This window comes from Talpa occidentalis, unplaced genomic scaffold (assembly GCF_014898055.3).
Source record: "Talpa occidentalis isolate TD23 unplaced genomic scaffold, MPIMG_talOcc4v2.1 talOcc4.4, whole genome shotgun sequence".
NCBI classification, from domain to species: domain Eukaryota; kingdom Metazoa; phylum Chordata; class Mammalia; order Eulipotyphla; family Talpidae; genus Talpa; species Talpa occidentalis.
Genome location: NW_023604295.1, coordinates 90,580,714 through 90,602,069, shown reverse-complemented (window position 1 = coordinate 90,602,069; position 21,356 = coordinate 90,580,714).

Below are 21,356 nucleotides of genomic sequence, written 5' to 3'. Positions count from 1 at the left end.
AAGTGGAGAGACTTTCAGTGTGAGCAACAATGTCAATGGCCAGTCAGTGAGCATTATTCATAGAGAAGTGACCTACTTTGTAGATAAAAGTCACCAGTAATTTCTGCTAGAGCAATTTCAATAAAAGAAGAAAAACTGCATTCAATTTTGAAAAATTTAAACTTAGAGAATCTCACTAAATTATGAGCAATACAAGACCCTAACAAAGTATCATTGGTTTTTAATGACATTTGTGGATTTTGAGTCACAATTCTCCCAAATGTGTAGTAAAATACTTAATTGAACAGAATGCATAGAAAAATGTAAAATCTCCTAAAAAGTTCGGCATGCATTTATTTCAACAAAGACTCAAAATTGAGAGCATAAACCAAGAAAATAACTTCACATCTAAGCAGAGTCACAGCTTTACCATATTTTATGAGGAATAAAACAGTATTATTTAACATATTCTGACTAGCATTATCCAAGGTATAAGTAACTTTGAAGTTTAAAGGGAAAAATGGAAGTATCAATATGAAAGAAATAGAATGACAAATGTGTGAGAAAGAATGCTCTAAACTTCAATACTTATGAATTAAGAGGAAGAACAAAGACATGTGGTCTGGGAAGATGAGAGGTGGTAATACATGGAGAGCAGATGTAAGCTGTGTATGATTTCACATTCCTTTGCAGATTCAGAGGAAAAGAGGAGGAGATATGGAAGAATTGGAATGTCATGTGACTAAACATCCCCCTAAATACCAATGGTTAAGAGCAGAAAAATCCATATAATGCTTTGGAAAAAGAAGAAAGCACTTTAATAGCAGATTCTAGTTCAGAGGATACATATTAATTCTGAGAGATTGTATAAGAAAAAGAAGACTTGACAGGAACAGACATTGGTTTTGTGACTTGAAAATTACCTGGAAGACAAGATACAGAAAAGCTTTGTAAATCAGAACTAAAATTCTTCTACTCTTGAAATTATAGGTCATGGAAATATTTGATTTAACCAGTCTCTAATGGTGCCAGCCTGTCAGGATGAAGATTACTTACATGAGTTGCTTACAATGCAAAATAATAACCCTTTTAAATTTAAGAGGGTTTTAAATGCATTTCCTTTTGATGGGATTAAGGAAGTCCTAATATTTAGAAAAAGGAAATTAATATTAATTTTCTGAGTTACAGACTTGCTTTAAGTATATTTAAATAACAAAAGAACTACTTTTATCTCTAACTAAGAATTTAGGAAAGTGCATGGTGTGTGAAAAAATGTGTTTTAATATTTGCCAGCATTTAATAAATTTTAAAGTGTTGTTGTTCGTTGTTTTTTATTAATATAGTTAGAATATAGTAACAGAGACTACCAAAATGAAAGAAAGAAAAGAAAAAAAAAATAACAGCTTACTTACTGCTCTTAGAAAATCTAAATTTTCTTCTCTATCTCATATATCATTATCATTTATTTTTAAAAATTCCAATGAAAGTTTTGTTTATAATTTATGTATATACAGTGGAACTACATAAAAATATAATTAAAGTTTGTATTATTATGGGAATTAATAAAGTTAGTCACTTAAGCACTTCCTTGCTATCTCTCTGTATTGTCTGCCTAATTGAGTAGATAATAAGATAGTGGATAAGACAAATACTGAGGAATTGAATTGAGAGAAATCAATATGAATAGTGATTTTAGATCAAGATGTCAGTATTATGATGCTCTATTACCTACCTATTTGTGTTATTTTATGTTGGTAAGTGCATTAGTCTATTTATGTGAGTAATAGAATGCAAGCTTCTGCTTCACTTGGGAAATGTTTGTTCCTGAATAAGAACAACACTTTCAGAGTATAGAAAACTAGACGGAACTTACATATGGCATTAGACCCCGTAATACTGATTGTCTCAGTTTTATGAATAAAAATGCCTAAAAACAGAGAATTGATGTCTGTCATAACACCGATCTTTTTTTTTGAAATTTGAATATTATATTTAAAATACAAGTTAGTCTGTTCTCATAAGGAGCTTACATTTTTAATATAATTAATGTTTAATTACTTTCCACAAGGCCTCCCCGGTGGCGCAGCGGTTGAGCGCTGGGTTGTGAAGCTGCCCGCAGGCTCTGCAGCTCTGGTTCAATCCCCGGCTGCTCCCCGGCCACCGGAGGAGGGTCCCACTTGGCGCACAGACCTCTCCTGCCGCCCGCTGCTCCCCTCAGCTGTGTACTTCGGTCCTTCTGCCTGCTGTGCTCCCCGCTCTGGCTCTGGTGAATTCTCTCACCCTCCCACCCTTCTGACTGTACCCAGTGCTTGTATAAATAAATAAATAAATAAATAAATAAATAAATAAATAAATAAATAAATTGCTTTCCACAATGCACATAAATGCTCCTAGGAAACATGTCACATTTATTTATTTCACTATTTGTAGTATTCAGGAACACTCCAAGGGCATAAAGTGGGAAAAGTATACACTCCAAACTGGAAAATAAAATAATCCCTATAAGCTCTACCTTTCTTTCAAAAATAATTTAAATATCTATAGCACAATGTACCAAAGCATGATATTATACTGAAGCTTTGTGGACTTTTCTAATATGAAACAAATTTGAAAATGATTATGTTACTGGATTCTGGGTTCTTAAGTTCCTGAGAAATAGAAATAATGGAGGCTACAATCCTGCTTAGGTACCACGTAAGAACTTACTAAAGGTTATGAAACTCAACATAAGAGTCAACATCACAGTGAGGGTCTGTATGATGCTCCATAAGAAAGACTTGGAGGCAGGCCTCCCCAGTGGCACAGTGGGTTAAGCGCTGCACTATAAAGCTGTCTGCAGCCTCTGCAGTGCGGGTTTGATCCTGACTGGCCGGAGAGAATCCCACATGGCACGGCTGACCTCTCCTGTAGTGCCTGCTGCTCCCCTCAGCAGTGTATTTCTGTCTTCTGCCTGTTCTGCTCCCTGCTCTGGTGAATCCTCTCACCCTCCCACGCCTCTGGCCTGTACCCCAGCTCTTGTATAAAAATAAATAAATCTTAAAAAAAAAATAGAGAAAGACTGGAGGCATTTTTTAAGCAGTTTTAACTCAGCATAATCAGAGGACTGAAGTTCTTCCTTTGTCCTTTTATCTATGATGTCATTCCATCTCTCCAACTCATGATCACCTCCTGCCTGTGACCACTTCCTGGTGGATTCCTTATAAGCAATTAGTGAGCTGGTAAAAACTTCATCTAGTATATTGAGGAAAAATCCCTTCTTAAGATAGGGACAGTCACTATCAGAGAGTGGGTAGGTGACCTTACCTAGCATCTTAATAGAGAGAAAGCTGCAATCTACTTTATGATGACTTGGTCTACGTGAATTAATATTGAACATAATGGAGTTTCCTAAGAATCACTGGACCTTGTCTTCTGACTAACACAATTACACTAAGAAACCTCTTCTAAGAAGAATATGCAAGGTAAAGAGAAGGAAGTCATTTTCTAAATTGAACAATAAATGACATTTCTCTTAAATGGTAAGTCTATTAATACTCATTAAATTGCCTAAACTAAAAGAAGACACTCAAGATGCATTAAAAATGAAAATAATGGGCTGCAATTAAATTTGGGTCCTAATCTTTCGCAGTGAAAATATCGTGCAGGGCTCTCTCTGTTGGGTCTTCTGCACTCTATATACATCTACAATGTAGCAATCTTCCAATATTAAAGATCTGCAAAGCTTCATTATAAAACATTCTAAATTATGAAAGTAGATTTTCCTACCAAATTGCTGATTAATCTCATTAATCAACAGAGGCTTTCTTTCTAGATCAACGAAATAAATATATCTGGACACATTGTGCCTTGTTTTTAACAAGAAACTGATATTCCTTGGTTATGAAAACAAGGTATTTATTGTGCATATTATGTATTCATTTTATCAAAAGCATGACTTAAGCTATTTACACTAAATTTTAACATATTCTTCCTGATTTGAAGTAATTGCCAATTTTGTGAGTAAAGTTCATTTAAACACGATATCGATATACCAAGAAATACTCAGTTTTCTTTCCCACTCTTTCCCTGCTCCGCTTCCTGGCCACCCACCCCCCAACTTTCCATCTTACTTTTTCCTCTTCTTCCCTGCCTCCTGGTACTCCAGGTCATTTCACTTTTCCCTTCTTAAGACTCAACTTCCTGCTACTCCATTAACAATATTCATTTCAAATTTTGCTATCAGTTCACAAATTTCTCCTTAAACAGTTTTCGTAATCCTCATATATTCAATTCTCGACTCAGCAGCTACTTATTTTTTTCTTTTCTCTAAAATCTGGAGGAGATTATGGCCTAACATATAGCTTGATAAGCACAAGATTCATATACTCTATTGCAGGTACAGCTCAGAGTGTGGAAACTAATAGAACCTAGCTCCATAGTGCTGAGTTAGTTTCCAAAAATGTGGAAAGAAATTAAAGGACTTAATAAGGTATTGTCATCTGACACTAAACTGCTATATTAGTTTCCACTCTTGGCTTTCCCATTTTAATAAGGCAAAAGCAATGAGCCCTTTGTTCTGCAGAAATACTCTTAAAACTTCAACAGAAGTCCTTTCGTCAAAGTTGTTTGTGCTAATTCTGTATATTCCAAATTCAACCAGCTATCACAATGAATGGGAAACAAGTGGGGCTTCATCTTCTATTAAGTATTCAGTTCCTTCCCCCTCCCACCTACAGTAATACACAGTCAATCCTGAAGAACTATATGGTAAAAAGTCTATACTGAATTAATCATATTGAGAATTAGAAAATGAAATATAAATCTCTTTATTCCTGTATAATCCTTAGCACTATTTGAGGATCATATTGCAAGTTAAGGAACAGATGAGATTAATATCCTCTAGATCTCTATTTTTGTGAACCCTCTATTTTAAATGAGTCCTATTCTAGATTGCAGACTTACACAAAATACTCAGTCAGTCTAGAAACTTTATTAAGTACTATCTGAAGATTCAAGACAGGCCATTTAATGTTCACTATTATTTTTTTTCTTATTTTTTTGTTTAGCTAAGGCACATGACACTTTAAACCACTGAAAATAGTGAAATTTCACAGTTACTTAATTTAAAATTTGTCTTCTCCCTTATTCATGTGTAGTCCAAGGATTACAATGTTTTTAATGATATATTGCTATTCTGATTTATGTCACTGGGTGCTTTGGACTTAAAGTATATTATTTCACACATTTTACTTTGTACTCTTCTGACTGGTATTATTAAGAAGTAATGTTCTCAGGAAATCTCTCATTGTTGCTCAAAGCCGATCATTATAGTTGAAAGCATCTAAGGTTTTAAATGATGATGTCAAAAGTGAATTATAACTTTCAAAATAAATTGTTATTGGACTATGCTACATTGCAGTAGTAGTGCACTTTTCAATTATGGGTTTAAAATCACTTAAATCACATTTTTTTAAACATTTTCAAAATATTTTTTAAAGATATATTTTATTTATACAAGAACTGGGGTACAGGCCAGAGGCATGGGAGAGTGAGAGAATTCACCAGAGACAGAGCGGGAAGCAGAACAAGCAGATGACTGAAAACACTGCTGAGATGAGCTGTGGGCAACACAGGAGAAGTCTGCTGTACCATGTGGGTAACTCCCTGGCTGGCCGGGAATCAAACCCATGCTTTTAGAGGCTGAGGACAGCTTCAAAGCTCTGAGTTCAACCCACTGCACCACCAGGGAGGGTCCATTTTCAAAATATTAACATTCTATTTTTTTTCTTTATTTTAAATTTCTAAATATTTTTTAGGAATTTTGGAATTTTGGGATTTTCACCCTCAATTCTCAAATATCTACTATTTGCCTCTAAAATTAACAAAAGCAAGAATGACTTGAAAACTACACTACTAATATTCTAAATCATGGTTATAGCTTTTTATTCAATATTCATCAGTCCCTGGTTTCTCCTAAACTTTGGCTAATGGGTATCACTGCTATTTTAATGTACTGTCACTGAAAGATCAGTGATTGGTAACAGATAATTTAGAAAAAAATGTTAATTACACTTCTCCATTTATTTTGGTGCCTGCAGAATGCTTCACCTGTTTTGTTGTATAAAGCAAGGATGTTTCAGAATAAGCATCAAGCAAGGATGTTTCAGGATAATCAAAAAAGGGAAGTAAAACACATATTTGACTAAACATAAAGGGATGTATTGCAATAAACATTAAAAATAGTCAAATCTCTTTTTTATCTTGTTTTTATCATAGAATATTTATAGGTCCCTGCAGTTTATCAAAACCAGGGAACTATGCTCTGGATTCATTATGATCCCTAGATAAGTGGTTTGTTTTCACTGTCAGTTCATTACCATTACCCTCAACTCAACGCTACATGCTGTTTAGCAATCTTACCAATTGTCCTCTCTCTCTTCAAACCTACAATTTCATACATTCTTACTTTTAGTGCAATATTCAACTTTCCTCCACCCCCTTATACTCAATAGGTGATCTTCAAGATTCTTACTCAAGTAAATAAATGCTATTTGATAATACATCCTTTAATCTCTCTACATAAAAATTCAACTGACTTTTTGCTCTTTCCTCTTTCTAATTAAAATGGAAAGACAGACTATAACATGACTCTTCCCTTAGTGTTTTGGTTGAGTCCTTTTTTGTGATCATCCTTCACTGAAGCTCTGCAACTTCATCTCTATCATATTTTTGTCCTGTGGTTAGAAGACACACATATCCTAGCATAACACATAAGGAGGGTAAATACGATATTGATCATTTCCTACTCCCCTCTCTTTTTATAAAACAAGTTTTCCAAGTAAACTCCAACTTACCTCGGGCCTCCCTGGTGGTGCAAGGGGTTGAGATGCTGTTTTGTGGGGCTATCTGCAGCCACTGCATTTTGAGTTTGATCCCCAGCACAGCAGACCTCTCCTGACTTGCCTGCTGCTCCCCTCAGCAATGTTATTTCAGTCTACCTGTTCTGTTCCCGAATCTGTCTCTGGTGAATCCTCTCACCCCCCGTGCCTCTGGCCTGTGCCCCAGTTCTTATGTGCATAAATAAATAAATCTTTACAAAAATGTCCACCTTATCACCTTTTGTTCATTTTCCAGCCTTTTTTAATATAGGTATTACCCTAATATCCCCTGAAACTATTTGGGTTTTGCTAAGATAAAAAATTACCTCTATGTTACCTAATCTATACATGTTTTTCAGTTCTCCCCTTGACTTCTTCATTAGATTCTTATGCTGCCATAACACATTATGACAAATCGAGAGTCTTAAATGGCAGAAATTTATTCTCCCACAGTGAAGGAGGACCAAGGGTCCAATACCAAGGTGTCAGTTCAAGTTTGGTTCCTTTTAGAGGCTCTGAGGGAGAAGTAATTCCATTTCTAAATTCTGACTACTGGTGGATCCAGGATTCACTGACATTTCTTGACTTGTAGCTGTATCACTATAATCTGTCTCTGTCTTCAGATGACTTCTCTCGATGTTTTTTGTAAACACTCTTCTAAAAAGTATTTTAGTCATTGGAACTAAGGTCTACCAAATTCATGTTATGACCTCAATTTAACTTGATTACATCTATAATGACCCTGACTCTAAATAAGATCACTCATGGCTACAGGGCGTTTGGAACTTGAACATATATTTGAAAAATGCAATTCAACTTCTCAACAGCATTCACAAATTTGAAATTTCTTGATTCATACTCTCCATTATTGACTTTTAGGCAAGTAAACTCACCTGGTTTCCTTCATGAGTACTCTTAAGTCTCATTTAGGGGCTCATTTTTCTCTATCCAACATCTTTATTTTGAAGATCTTAAGATTTCTACCTTGCGCCTTCTCTTTTGTCTTTACATTTAGTTGCTAGGAAATCACAACTATCCCAAAATCTGAAAATATCTCAAATTGGTATTTCCATCTAGATAGCTATTCCTAGATTCAAACTACTCTTCCCAATAGCCTGAATGGCATTTCTGTTCAATAATTCATATTTCTAAGACAGTGTATCTAAAACTACCCCCCGATTTACAACCCAGATTTGTTCTCATATCTTTGATTTCTTAATCAAAACTTCTATTCACTTAGTTTTTTTTTAATAGCAAAAATCATGGAGTGATTTTTCCCTTTTCCTCATAACCTTACCCAGTTTATCACAGCCAATTACCAAGATGTGTTGCTTCAAACTTTATTATGAATTTAAATTTGATTCATTTCCCTCCATTTTTCCAGGCACCAACTTACTCTAACCTGCAAGTCATTGTTATTCAGAAGATTGAAATGCTTTGCAAAGTGAGTTGTTTTTTCTGCATTCTTATGACCTTCCAATTTTTCTACAAGAGGGAGTTTAAAATTTGAAAAAAAAATATTAAAACATTAAAGAAGCCTAACACAAATTCTTTCATTAGTTTTTCAAGGAATTTAGAAGAAAAATTCTATTGTCTTTCACAATCTCCATGATGTTCCTGCCATCATTTCCATCCTCACTTGTCAACAGTTTTCAAGACTTATTTAGTTTATTCTGAACTATCTATTTCTCAAAATGCAAGGCATATCCAATCAGATCCTTCAACATTCATGTGTTAAGACACTCTATTTCTTCATACATTATTTACCTACCTTATATTGGCTTATCAATTCCTTAAGATCTTTTCTTTTTTAATATTTTATTGTATGTAATTCTTACATCATTTTTCATTTTTGCACAATGTAAGCATTTTCATTTTGATTATATTCCCCATACAATTGCCCCCCCCCCCTTATTTTGCCCTAGTTTTTCCTCTCCCCGCCACTCCTCCCCACCCCCAGTAGTGTGTCTCTGGTTTATAGTTGTTTGTTGATTTTGATTTTCACTTTGTATTGATTAGTCTTTTTCCTGGTCTCTTATTTAGGTTTTCTAAATTCCTGCTATCAGTGAGACCATCCGGTATTTTTCTTTTTCTTTCTGACTTATTTTGCTGAGCATGATCCCTTCTAGCTCCATCCATGTTGCTGCAAACTGCATGTGTTTATCTTTTTTGATTGCTGGGTAATATCCCATTGTGTATATGCACAACATCTTCTTGATCCAGTCATCTATTTTTGGGCATTTGGGTTGTTTCCAAAGCTTAGCTATTGTAAATAGTGCTGCTATAAACATAGGCATGCAGGTGCCCTTTGGAATTACTGTTTCTGTGTCATTTGGGTAAATACCTAGGAGTGGAATTGCTGGATCATATGGAAGCTCTATGTTTAGTAGGTCCAGAAATCTCCACACAGCTCTCCATAGTGGTTGGACCAGGTTGCACTCCCACCAGCAGTGCAGAAGAGTTCCTTTTCTCCACACCCTCGCCAACATTTGTTGTTGCTAGTTTTTTTAATATGTGCCATTCTCACTGGTGTAAGATGGTATCACATGGTAGTTTTGATTTGCATTTCCCTGATTACAAGTGATGTTGAGCATTTTTTCATATGCCTATTGGCCATTTTTATTTCCTCTTGGAGAAGTTTCTTTTTAGCTCTTCTGCCCATTTTTTGACTGGATTATTTTCTTTGTTGTTGCTGAGTCTCATCAGCTCTTTGCAGATTTTTGTGATCAGTCCATTATCATTAGTGTTGTATGCAAAAATGTTCTCCCAGTTGGTGGGGTTTCTCTTTGTTTTGGTTATTGTCTCTTTTGCTGTGGAGAAGCTCTTTAATTTGATGTATCTTTGCCTTAACTATCACTGCTTTGGGTGATGTGTCTGTAAAGATGTCTTTGAGGTGCATGTCATGTAGCGTTTCACCTATATTTCCTTCTATATATTTTATGGTTTCAGGTCTTATGTCTAGTTCTTTAATCCATTTTGAGTTGGTTTTTGTGCATGGTGTGAGGTAGTAGTCAAGATTCATTCTTTTATGGGCCTCCCCGGTGGCGCAGCGGTTGAGCGCTGGCTTGCGAAGCTGCCCACAGCCTCTGCAGCACCGGTTTGATCCCCGGCTGCTCCCCGGCCACCGGAGGAGGGTCCCACATGGCGTGCAGACCTCTCCTGCCGCCCGCTGCTCTCCTCAGCAGTGTACTTCAGTCCTTCTGCCTGCTCTGCTCCCCGCTCTGGCTCTGGTGAATTCTCTCAGCCTCCCGCGCTTCTGACTGTACCCAGTGCTTGTATGTATAAGCAAACAAACAAACAAATAAATAAATATTAAAAAAAAAAGATTCATTCTTTTGCATGTAGCGACCCAGTTTTCCCAGCACCATTTATTGAACAAACTTACTTTGTTCCAGTGCATATTCTTTGCTTCTTTGTCAAAGATTAGTTGACCATAAATCTGTGGGTTTAATTCTGTATTTTTCATTTTGTTCCATCAGTCAGCGTGTCTGTTTTTGTTCCAATACCATGCAGTTTTGATAATTATGGTTTTGTAGTATAGTTAGAAGTCTGGGAGCGTGATGCCTCCATCCCCCCCCCTTTTTTTTTTTTCAGGAGCGCTTTGGCTATTCCAGGTTTTTGGTGATTCCATATGAATTTCATCAATAATTGTTTTATTTCTTTGAAGAATGTCACTGAACTTTTTATTGGAATAGGCATTGAATCTGTAAATTGCTTTTGGTAGGATGGCCATTTTAATAATGTTAATTCTTCCAATCCATGAGCAAGGGATGTCTTTCCATTTCTTTGTGTCTTCTTCTATTTCTTTTAATAGTGTTTTATAGTTTTCTTTGTATAGGTCCTCTCTCTACCTCTTTTGTTAGGTTTATTCCCAAGTATTTGATTTTTTTTTTGTTTCAATAATAAAAGGGATTTTTTTTTTTTATTTCTTCTTCTTCAGATTTATTGTTTGTGTGTAGGAAGGCGACAGATTTTTGCATGTTGATTTTGTATCCTGACACTTTACTAAACTGATTGATTAATTAGTTTTTCTGTGGAGTTTTTGGGGTTCTCTATGTACATTATCATATCATCTGCAAATAGTGATATTTTAACTTCTTCCTTCCCTATTTGGATTCCTTGCATGTCTTTCTCTTGTCTTATTGCTCTGGCTAAGACTTCCAGTATTATATTGAAAAGCAGTCGTGAGAATGGACATCCTTGTCTTGTTCCAGATCTTAATGGAAATGCTTTCAGCTTTTCACCATTGAGAATGATACTGCCTATGGGCTTGTCATATATGGGCTTTATGATGTTGAAGTATGTTCCTTATATTCCGAGAATTTCAAGGGCCTTTATCACAAATGGGTGTTGTAGTTTGTCGAAAGCTTTCTCAGCATCTACTGATATTATCATATGGTTTTTATATTACTTTTTGTTGATGTGTTGGATAACATTGATTGATTTTTGGTCCTCCCCCGGTGGCACAGTGGTTGAGTGCTGGGCTGCCAAGCTGCCCGCAGCCTCTGTAGCAATGGTTCGATCCCCGGCTGATGGCGAAGTTCCCACATGGTGCACAGAACTCTCATGCCTCACCTGCTGCTCCCCTCAGCAGTGTACTTTGGTTCTTCTGCCTGCTCTGCTCCCTGCTCTGGCTCTGGTGAATTCTCTTACCCTCCCGCGCTTCTGACTGTACCCAGTGCTTGTATAAAAAAATAAATAAATCTTAAAAAAAAAAAAAAACATTGATTGATTTTTGGATGTTGAGCCATCTTGTGTCCCTGGAATAAATCCTAATTGGTCGTGGTGAATTATCTTATGGGTATATTGTTGGATTCTGATAGCTAAAATTTTACTGTGGATTTTTGCATCCATGTTCATCAGAGAGATAGGCCTGTAGTTTTCTATTTTTGTGTTGCCCTTGTTTGGTTTTGGTATTAGCGTAACGTTAGCTTCATAGAACGTGTTTAGTATTATCCCTTCCTTCTCAATTTTTTGAAAGAGTTTGTGAAGGATAGGCACTAATTTGTTTCTGAATGTTTGGTAGAATTCATTTGTAAATCCACCTTAAGATCATTTCTTATATCACATCGCTACACTACAGAATTACTGTTTCTATTATATTCTCTCACTAAATCCTATAATTTCTATCACATATGTATCATAATTATTATCTGTTTATTTTCAACTCCTAGCTTTACTCTAAATGTATGGTGGTTTAATATTTACAGAATATGTTAGACTGGATTACAAACCAGCATAATTCTAATCTTAACACTACCACTAATAAACTTGACCACAGTCTTAATATTCTCATCTGAGAAAATGACTTATTTGAAAATGAAGCTTCCAAATTCTATTGCAGTTCATCAATTCTGCCATTCTATATGATGAAGACTCTAAAACATTAACATATAATCAACCATTTTCATTCTTCAGTTGGGCTACTAATGAAAACTTGGAATATGGATAGTCTCAAAACTAGAATACTCAGTAGATTTTGGTGACTATGATATTTAAGTATGAATGAATGCGCATATGGTCTTCATTCATATGATTGGACCTAGAAAGATTTAAAATCTGTGACTCACAAAAGTCACCCTATATATTCCTATTGTATCTACTCCACTTTCAACCAAACCCCCAGAAGCCTTGTGCACTTTGCTTATCATCGGACTACCCAAGGTCACCCTGATACTTTCATGAAGGGTGGCTCTTTCTAAGAAGCACTTCCTTTAGCATTTTTTCTCACCCTGAAGGCATATTTTTCCCTTAGGATCCTATTTCATAAGATCTCACCCCATCTTAAACCCAATTTTCCTTTTTCTAAATAGAAAATCAGCTAACACAAGAAATTAATCTATGCTAAATTGGTAGATTCTAAAGGCAATCTGCTACCTTTTCCAAACATGATGGTGCTACTATGGATAGAACATATATCTATTTGTATATACGCAAGGTTTTTTTTTTTTTTTTAGTAATTTCATACCTAAAATTTCCCTAGGAACTTTATTTATTTATTCCTCTTTCTTTTTTTATTTATTTTTTAATTTTTTTTTATTTTTTGCATCATTATTCATTTTTAAACAATATTTGCTTCCCACAACCCTGTCAGGTGTAGTCCCAATAGAGTTTCCTTCACCAATGCACCCGTGCACCAGCACCTCAGTCCCCTTTGCAACTCTCTCCCTCCCTCCTTCTGATCCCTCTCCCTCCTCCTCCCTGCAGTATGTCTCTGATTTATAATTGTCTGTTTTTGCTTTGTTGTGTTTTGTACTGTTATTATTTTTTACACTGATGTTTTATTTGATTCCCCTATATTCCTGTTATAAGTGAAACCATCTGATATTTTTCTTTTTTCCTTCTGGCTTATTTCACTGAGCATAATTCCTTCCAGCTCCATCCACATTGCTGCGAATGACATGAGTTTATCTTTTTTGATTGCTGAATAATATTCCATTGTGTGTATATACCACATCTTCTTCAACCAGTCATCTATTTTTGGACATTTGTGTTGTTTCCACATTTTGCCTTGTATATATGCAATTTTGAAAATAAAAAAATGGCAATGTGGATAGAGCTGGAAGCTATTATGCTCAGTGAAGTAAGCCAGAAAGAAAAAGAAAATTATTGGATGGAGGAATGTAGGGAAAATTATACGAGGAATCTAGGGAAAGCAAATAAGGGACCAGGGAAAAATAATTATAGTAAATTAAAAAACAGAATTATCAGACAACTATAAATCAGAGACACTCTGCAGGGGAGGGGGAAGAGAGGGATCAAAACAGGGGAGGGAAGAGCACAAGGGGCTGTGGTAATGGTGCCCAGGTAAATTGGTGGTGGGAATTACATGGGTACTACACCTGAGAAGAGAAAGCATACATTGTTCAAAAATAAAGAATGATGTAAAATATATATAAAATAAAATATTTTTTTAAATGTCAGAATTTAAGAACATGCCATATCATTACTGTATTTGATACTGTTAAATGTTAAGTTTGTCATAGATAAATGTATTTTTATTTCTATGTTTATATGTAAATGCTTTAAATACAAATATTTTATGTTTTTATAGTCTCATTCATACTGAAAAAATCTAAATTTATGAATGATTTAAAGCTTATACCAAATATTCTAAGGAAAATTTTTCTATTTCCATTAAAAATATGATTTCCACTAAAATATGATTTAGTAGTAAGTAATATCAAAACCCTTCTAACATATTGCTAATGCTATAGACTTGAAAAGCATAAGGAAATTGTTATAAATAAAAAGATAAAATATTGTATTATATATCTTTTGCAAGAAGACATTTCTCAACAATCTCTATCCTTTGCCTCAAAAAATAGTTTAAAATAACTACACTGTATCCTAAACCTTAATTGGTGTCTTCTCTTAAATTCTAGTTATTACCAACCACACCTTAACAACTACTATGAAAACCTTTTCTTTAAACACATTTTTTCATGACCATGTCATTGGTTTCTCAATGTGATTAGATATAGATTACCAAGAAAAGAAATTCTACTTGGTTGCTATGTGTGCGTAAAAGAAATGATTAGGCATTCCTCTTTATTTAAGAGATATATCAGTACATAGAGTTACAGTCTGCCCTCATTTAGCCTTTTCATTTGGGGTACTCCATATTACATGAGAGCACATCTATTTGAATCTCTTTAATATTCATGATCCTCTCACAAGTCTGAGCAAAAGAGCTTAAGCATTTGATAGCAATCTGAAGAACTTGATTAACAATGTACTAATCATCAGTACCATTGACCTGATTCAAAAATGTTTTCAATTCATCCATCACTTTTATAACCAAGATGATTGCATTACTTTACCATTTTTTTATTTAAATAAAACCCCATGAACTGAAAATATGCTATTTCTACTAAATGCACCTTGCAACAATTTAATTTATTTTAAAACCAAGTTCTAAGTGACCTCTAATAACCAATTAGTATTTGAATATAGGAAAGTGGTCTGTAGTAAAATCAATTCATTCTGATTTCACATCACTAAATGTTAAATAGTGCCAAGGATTTAATTTTGCAATAAATTGTTACTGTTGTTATAAAAATCCAACTAAGGGATATTACTAGGAGTAATTATCCATATATCAAAATGCTTTGAATGTAGAATGTGAACTATAATTACCCCCCCAAATTGCTTATCATTCAAATGTTAATTTAAGGATTTTATTTATATAGCCATAACTTACTTTTTGTCAAGAATTTTTAAATCTATACTAAAAATACAATACTGGCATAACAAATTTAATAACATTTTTGAGGATAAACAAACACTAATCTGTCACTTTTGAACTCAACTATTACTTATCAGTATTAGATTACTATAAGATGATATAAGTGACCTAGAGGTGGAACTACTTACTTTTTGTGCCAGAATGTTACTAAGAACTCATCCTATTGGTGAGCTTATACTGTGTCATGATATTCAGAAAGAAAACAGCACTATGAAATTTGAACAATCTGAAAAACATGTCATTTTCCATACAGATTGAATAATAACTTCATATTAATAGATCCAATATGATAAATAAAATAGCTACTTCATCAGCACATATTCTTTCACTTTTTCAAATATTAAAATATATTTAACATTTATGAAATAGCTCACCTGTTGAAAAGTTTTCAAATCATGATTTTTTCATTAATTTATATATTATTATTCTTTATTTTTCCCTGAAATAATATATAAAAAAGTTTAGGAATGATTTAATATATTTTGGGTATCATGTATTTTTAATTTACTTAAGATGGTAAACTACTAAGAATACTAATTAAACTAGATTTGACTTACAATGTGAGAAACTAAATTTTCAAAATGTTATTTTGTTGATCATCTGACAAAGTTTAGCATGTAATAGCATGAAATTAAGCAACTGAAATATTTTGTGAGGCAAGTGATGTGTCTATACTAATTAATATCTGGAATTTCTGGGAATTATGCCCTTTGTCTATGTAGACTGATCTTAGGCATTAAACATAATAAATTTCATTGATTACTGTTAAGGTAATTTTCTCTTACTTTCAATTCTGTTATTTAAAATAAAAAATCTCATGAAAAACTTTTCTAAGCAAGTGATTGTAGTTAGCTAATAATAGCATCAAATGTTTTCAAATTATAATTAGTAGTCATTATTTCTAAGGGTATTTTTAATTATAAACTTTTAATAACAAATACTGCACTTCAAAGTCAATGCTTATAAAGCAATATATCTTTTAACTTCTTAGAAGCATATAGAGCTTTTTGAAAAGGGTAAAGTAATCTATATGAGGGTTAATTTCCTGCTATGATTGGATTTGCCATATTTATGAATTTTAAAATTTTCCACATTTTTTATCTATACTAGCTAAAAACTATAACGAAATATATAAAAATTATATAATTAACAAAGTCTTAGTACTTCCCTATTATTAGACTATGCTATTTTTTTGCTGTGTATAAATGATGATACTAAGTAAAATGTCTTGATATCAGTTCTTCATTTCTTTCTGAGTAAACTAGGAACATGAACAATTTTGTGAAAGATGTTTTTAAATTATAAAAATGGTTTTAAACTCTAAGTTTTCTTGATTTTATGAAAATTGTTTAACCATGACATATAACTGCTTTGTGGGTGATAAGTTAAAGGAGAAAAGTGGCATTAGTACTTGACATAAAATATCTCCAAATGTTATTTGCAAAAAGTTCTGTAAAGGAATTCTGCAAACATTTGCAAAGGGGTTGCCAATGAATTGCCCTCTTAGTTAAAGGATTTATATGACTAACCATGTATAATAGAAAAATGAAAATGTACATGAATGAAAAAATAAATTTCAAATGAGTTCAACAAAAAATTCCATTGTTGATGAAAAACAACTTGGCCAAGCCAATTTGAAATTCTGGCTTTTAACAAGGAAACTATAATTCCTATATTTGTTTTCATATTGTTTAGAAATCACAAATACACATAAATTATAGATAGACAGATAGCTAGATAGATAACATTATATGTAAGTGGCCATTTATTAAAATTTATCATTCTTTTATGTAAAAAGATGAAAACCATCTAGCCTAGTGCGGGGCATGAACTGATACCTCACGCATGTCATTTATGTCTTCAAATGCATATGATCCTAGTAGTAAAAATATCTATAAAAAACATTAAAAACAACTTTTTTGAGTAAACCAAAAAAAATCAGATTGTTTATGTGTAACTAAGAGCAAACACCAGGACAGAATGTAATAATATATTTCACAGGAAATAGAGGGCAAACAGTATACGTAGCATTGTCTATATGCATCATTTGTCTGAAACATTTCTATATAGCTGTCTTTAGATAATAATTCAGAGGCCTATCTCTTGGAGCTTAATGAGGTAATCCAAAACTCTTGAGTTGAACTAGAAAATATTGGACAAGTTTTTCAAGAGAGGTCAAACAGTTTTCTGCATTACACCTGTATTTGTATAACTGTTATCTAAATTTCCCATAAAGATATCATTAATAGAGACCTTTTGAGATGACTGAAACAACCACCTTTAAATTGAAATTTTTACTTTTAAACAGCTTTGGGGGCATTCAGGTAAATACAGCATGAGTTTATAATTAGTCTGACATTTCTAGACACAATTAACTTGCAGATTCAAATACTTGATTTACATATATAAATATCATCATGCACTGACAATTCATAATCTTGCTTTGGAAAATGTAAACTCCATCATAAGTCATTCTCTGGTGGATATTCATTTAACTCTCCTTGTGACTACAAGCACATTTGTGGCATTCAGGAGATCTTTTCTCAAATATTAAAAATCTTTTGTTAAGCAAATAGGCTTTCTGGACTAGAACCTACAGATAATATTTGACTTTAGGATATAGATATAAAATATTTAAATCTCTAATTGTAAATATTTTTACCAAATTTGTTTTATTTCAAACATGACTTTTCTAGAATTTTAATATCATTTCATTTCTTTGCAACATACACTATTATTTTATGTGTTAACACCTTTAAAATCTAAATATTAAGAAGTTATGTGTGAATGAACATAAGAAAGTTATTTTAATACAGCATTAAACAATGAAAATATTAAATCAAAATTCATATATTTATAAAAATCATATAATTATTCAATTTCTAGAATATACATTTATTTGATGAAGCGAATTTTTGTCAGAAAAATAAATATGATGTATGATTGAATTACCAACTGTCTGACATTATTTACAGTCCTATATTTATCCTTTGTTAAATGTCAAAATATATCTGGCAACATTCTATCTGAAAAGAAAATTAGCCAGAAAAGGAATATAGAAAACTATCAAATAAAGTATAAAAATAATATCCTAATTCATAGAGATAGGTGAAATATACACTCACGGTCACTGATATCCAAAAAAAAAAAAAAAAAAAGGTCTTGCATATATTTAAAGAACTATTATGTATAAACCATTTATTTTCCATTATTTTCAGAAAATGTTGCTTAAATAGGGTTATTTTTGTAGCATAAAATGTTTAAACTGAATAGATTTAATTTTAGGTCCAGTCAAATGTGTACTTGTCAAGCATTTAATGCTGAAATACATTGCCTTAAGAAATGTTATTTTAGAGCTGTTTGCCTTTTAAATTTGAACACCGTATATCTATTTGTCGAGCTGCCATCAAGGAGACTATTGTAGCTGGAAGTGTTGGTAAGAAGATGACTAAAGGGCAACATCATGTCAAACCCTCAAGTAGGAATTATTGCCTTTCTTGCCTCAGTTCCCAGCTGTATTATGTCACCAAATCACATCACAGTGTAATCAAAGATGAATAAAATATTTTTTTTTCTTTACCTTAAATGCTTTTTCTGTCAATTACAATCAAAGGACATGATTTCAGGTCTGTCAGTTTGTGAGGCTCTTTCCTACTGATGACTAAAGCTGTAATCTGCTAAATATAAAATGAATCAAAAAAGTCTTAGAATGATTTTGCTATTAAGAAGGAGAATGTTTTTTTTTTTTTTTCCTCCTACAGGGGACAGAAAAGTGATTGGTCTTTAAAGAATGAAATCAAATATATTTTTTTAAATGATCCCTTTAGTTTTCTTCCTTTTATGCTTTGCTCCTCCTGCTTTAGCTCTAAATCATCAGTTGCAACATTTTTTTTTGTTTTTCTGAGAAAAAAATATATGAATATATAATACTCCAGTCAAAACTCTGTAACTTTTTGTAAAAAAATTGTTTTATGTGTCCAAAACTTTCTAGCCATGTTACTGCCAATAAGGTGCCCTTTAATATTAGCAGCAATCTTCTGTAACTCCAACTTCTGGGTATGTTTCTAACTTGATTACATTATTAACCATAATCAAAACATTTTCCCAGAATGATTTTAGCTTGGTAGTAGGGATTGCTTGCTTTGATCGTTAGTGTTATTTTACCATAGGTTGTTCCTCATTTACACTATAAATGCCGGCAAAAATGAAAGCAGTATCTGTGCTAACAGTGCCTGATAAAAATAAAATAACTGGTTCAGCAGTCTCTGCCAACTGCTTTCAGCAATGAAAATCAGGTTGTTTATAATGGAGGAGAAAGGTTTTGAATATAAACATTCGCCATTATGAGCAGCTTTATAGAACTTGTCGTGAACTTCTGCATCTTTCCTTAATTTTCCTATTTTTTTATATTTAATATTTAAGTACACATTTGTACAATTAGGGTGTACAATTAGACCAAATACCATTTTGGGTGTTCATATACTGAACTACTCTAATGAAGTGTAAAAATATAGATGCAATGTTTAAAATCTTAACTTGTTACCCTCTAAATTTCTCATAAACACCTCCTTCTCTATCTATCTGGGTTACCCTATATACGCCCCAGCTCTATCCTTCTCCTTATTGTCCATTAATATTTATTTAAATATATAGTTAACTGAGTTATCATATTGTTTTAAGAACTTCCTTTTCTTAGGGTGAGAGAGAGAAAATCATAGATACCCATTATTCAGTATTTTCCCGTCATTCAATATAGACATACAGCCAACAAACACACACACACATATGTGTGCACAAATGCAAGACTGAGTGGAAAAAAAGTGTGGAATCAGGCACTGCATATAATCTGTTAATAAATACTGATATTTGATTCTATATTTGATTGCAGATGCTGGTAAATTCCAATCATTTGAAACAATATATCATACACTGATAAATAAACCCAAGTGTCTTCCAAATAGGTTAGAAAATGAGAGATTACCAAATGCATTACAAAAGTCTCTGAAAGAAAGACTTAAAACTCTGTTATTTTTTCATTGGCTATATGAACTTGAAATTAAGGCAAAATTTTCTATTTCTTTGAATGAATACCCCTAAAACATGATAAGAATCAAACTGGTTAGCAAGCCCACCAGTTCTAAGAGTTAAAAAAATCATCTAACATTAGAGTGACAAAAACCTTATATGTCACCGATTGCAACTCTTGTTCTCCTTCTACAAATTAAGAAATAAGGTGCCAAAAAGGTGTGAATACCAGGATTCATGATGTAAGACAGAAGAGAACTGCCTAGTGGGCAGGCTTGGATCAAGGGCTCTCTGAAGCAAAATGACAGAAAAGGTATAACAACCAGCTTCAAATTCAACTAAAGTTTTCTAGAAAAATGAACATGTTTTTCTCTTTCAATAAATTTTAAGCAGGGCCTCCCAGGTGGCGCAGCGGTTGAGCGCTGGGCTGTGAAGCTGACTGCAGACTCTGCAGCACCAGTTCGATCCCCGGCTGCCAGCGAGGGTCCCACATAGTACACAGACCTCTCCTGCCGCCCACTGCTACCTCAGCAGTGTACTTCTTTGTCAGTCTGCCTGTTCTGCTCCCCGCTCTGGCTCTGGTGAATTCTCTTACCCTCCCACCTCCCGCACTTCTGACTATACCCAGTGCTTGTGTAAATAAATAAATAAATCTTAAAAAAATAAAAAAAATAAATTTTAAGCACATGTTATACTGATCAGATATATCAGCCTTGAAACAAAATATTACACACAAGGATAAACTTCCTTTAATTACTCAAATTTCAATCTTAAATCAAGTCCAAATGCATGAGAATTGTTTCCTTCCAAAATTGTGTGAGCATGTGTGAATGTGTGTATGTATGTGAAGATTAATTAAAACTTTGGAGGGTATCTGAATATAATCCCGCACTTAGAGAATTCTAACAATGCAACATTATGCCAATGGCCTGATGATAAGCAAAGTGCTTGTGTAAATAAATAAATAAATCTTAAAAAAATAAAAAAATAAATTTTAAGTACATGTTATACTGATCAGATATATCAGCCTTGAAACAAAATATTACACACAAGGATAAACTTCCTTTAATTACTCAAATTTCAATCTTAAATCAAGTCCAAATGCATGAGAATTGTTTCCTTCCAAAATTGTGTGCGCATGTATGAGTGTGTGTATGTATGTGAAGATTAATTAAAACTTTGGAGGGTATCTGAATATAATCACACACTCAGAGAATTCTAACAATGCAACATTATGCCAATGGCCT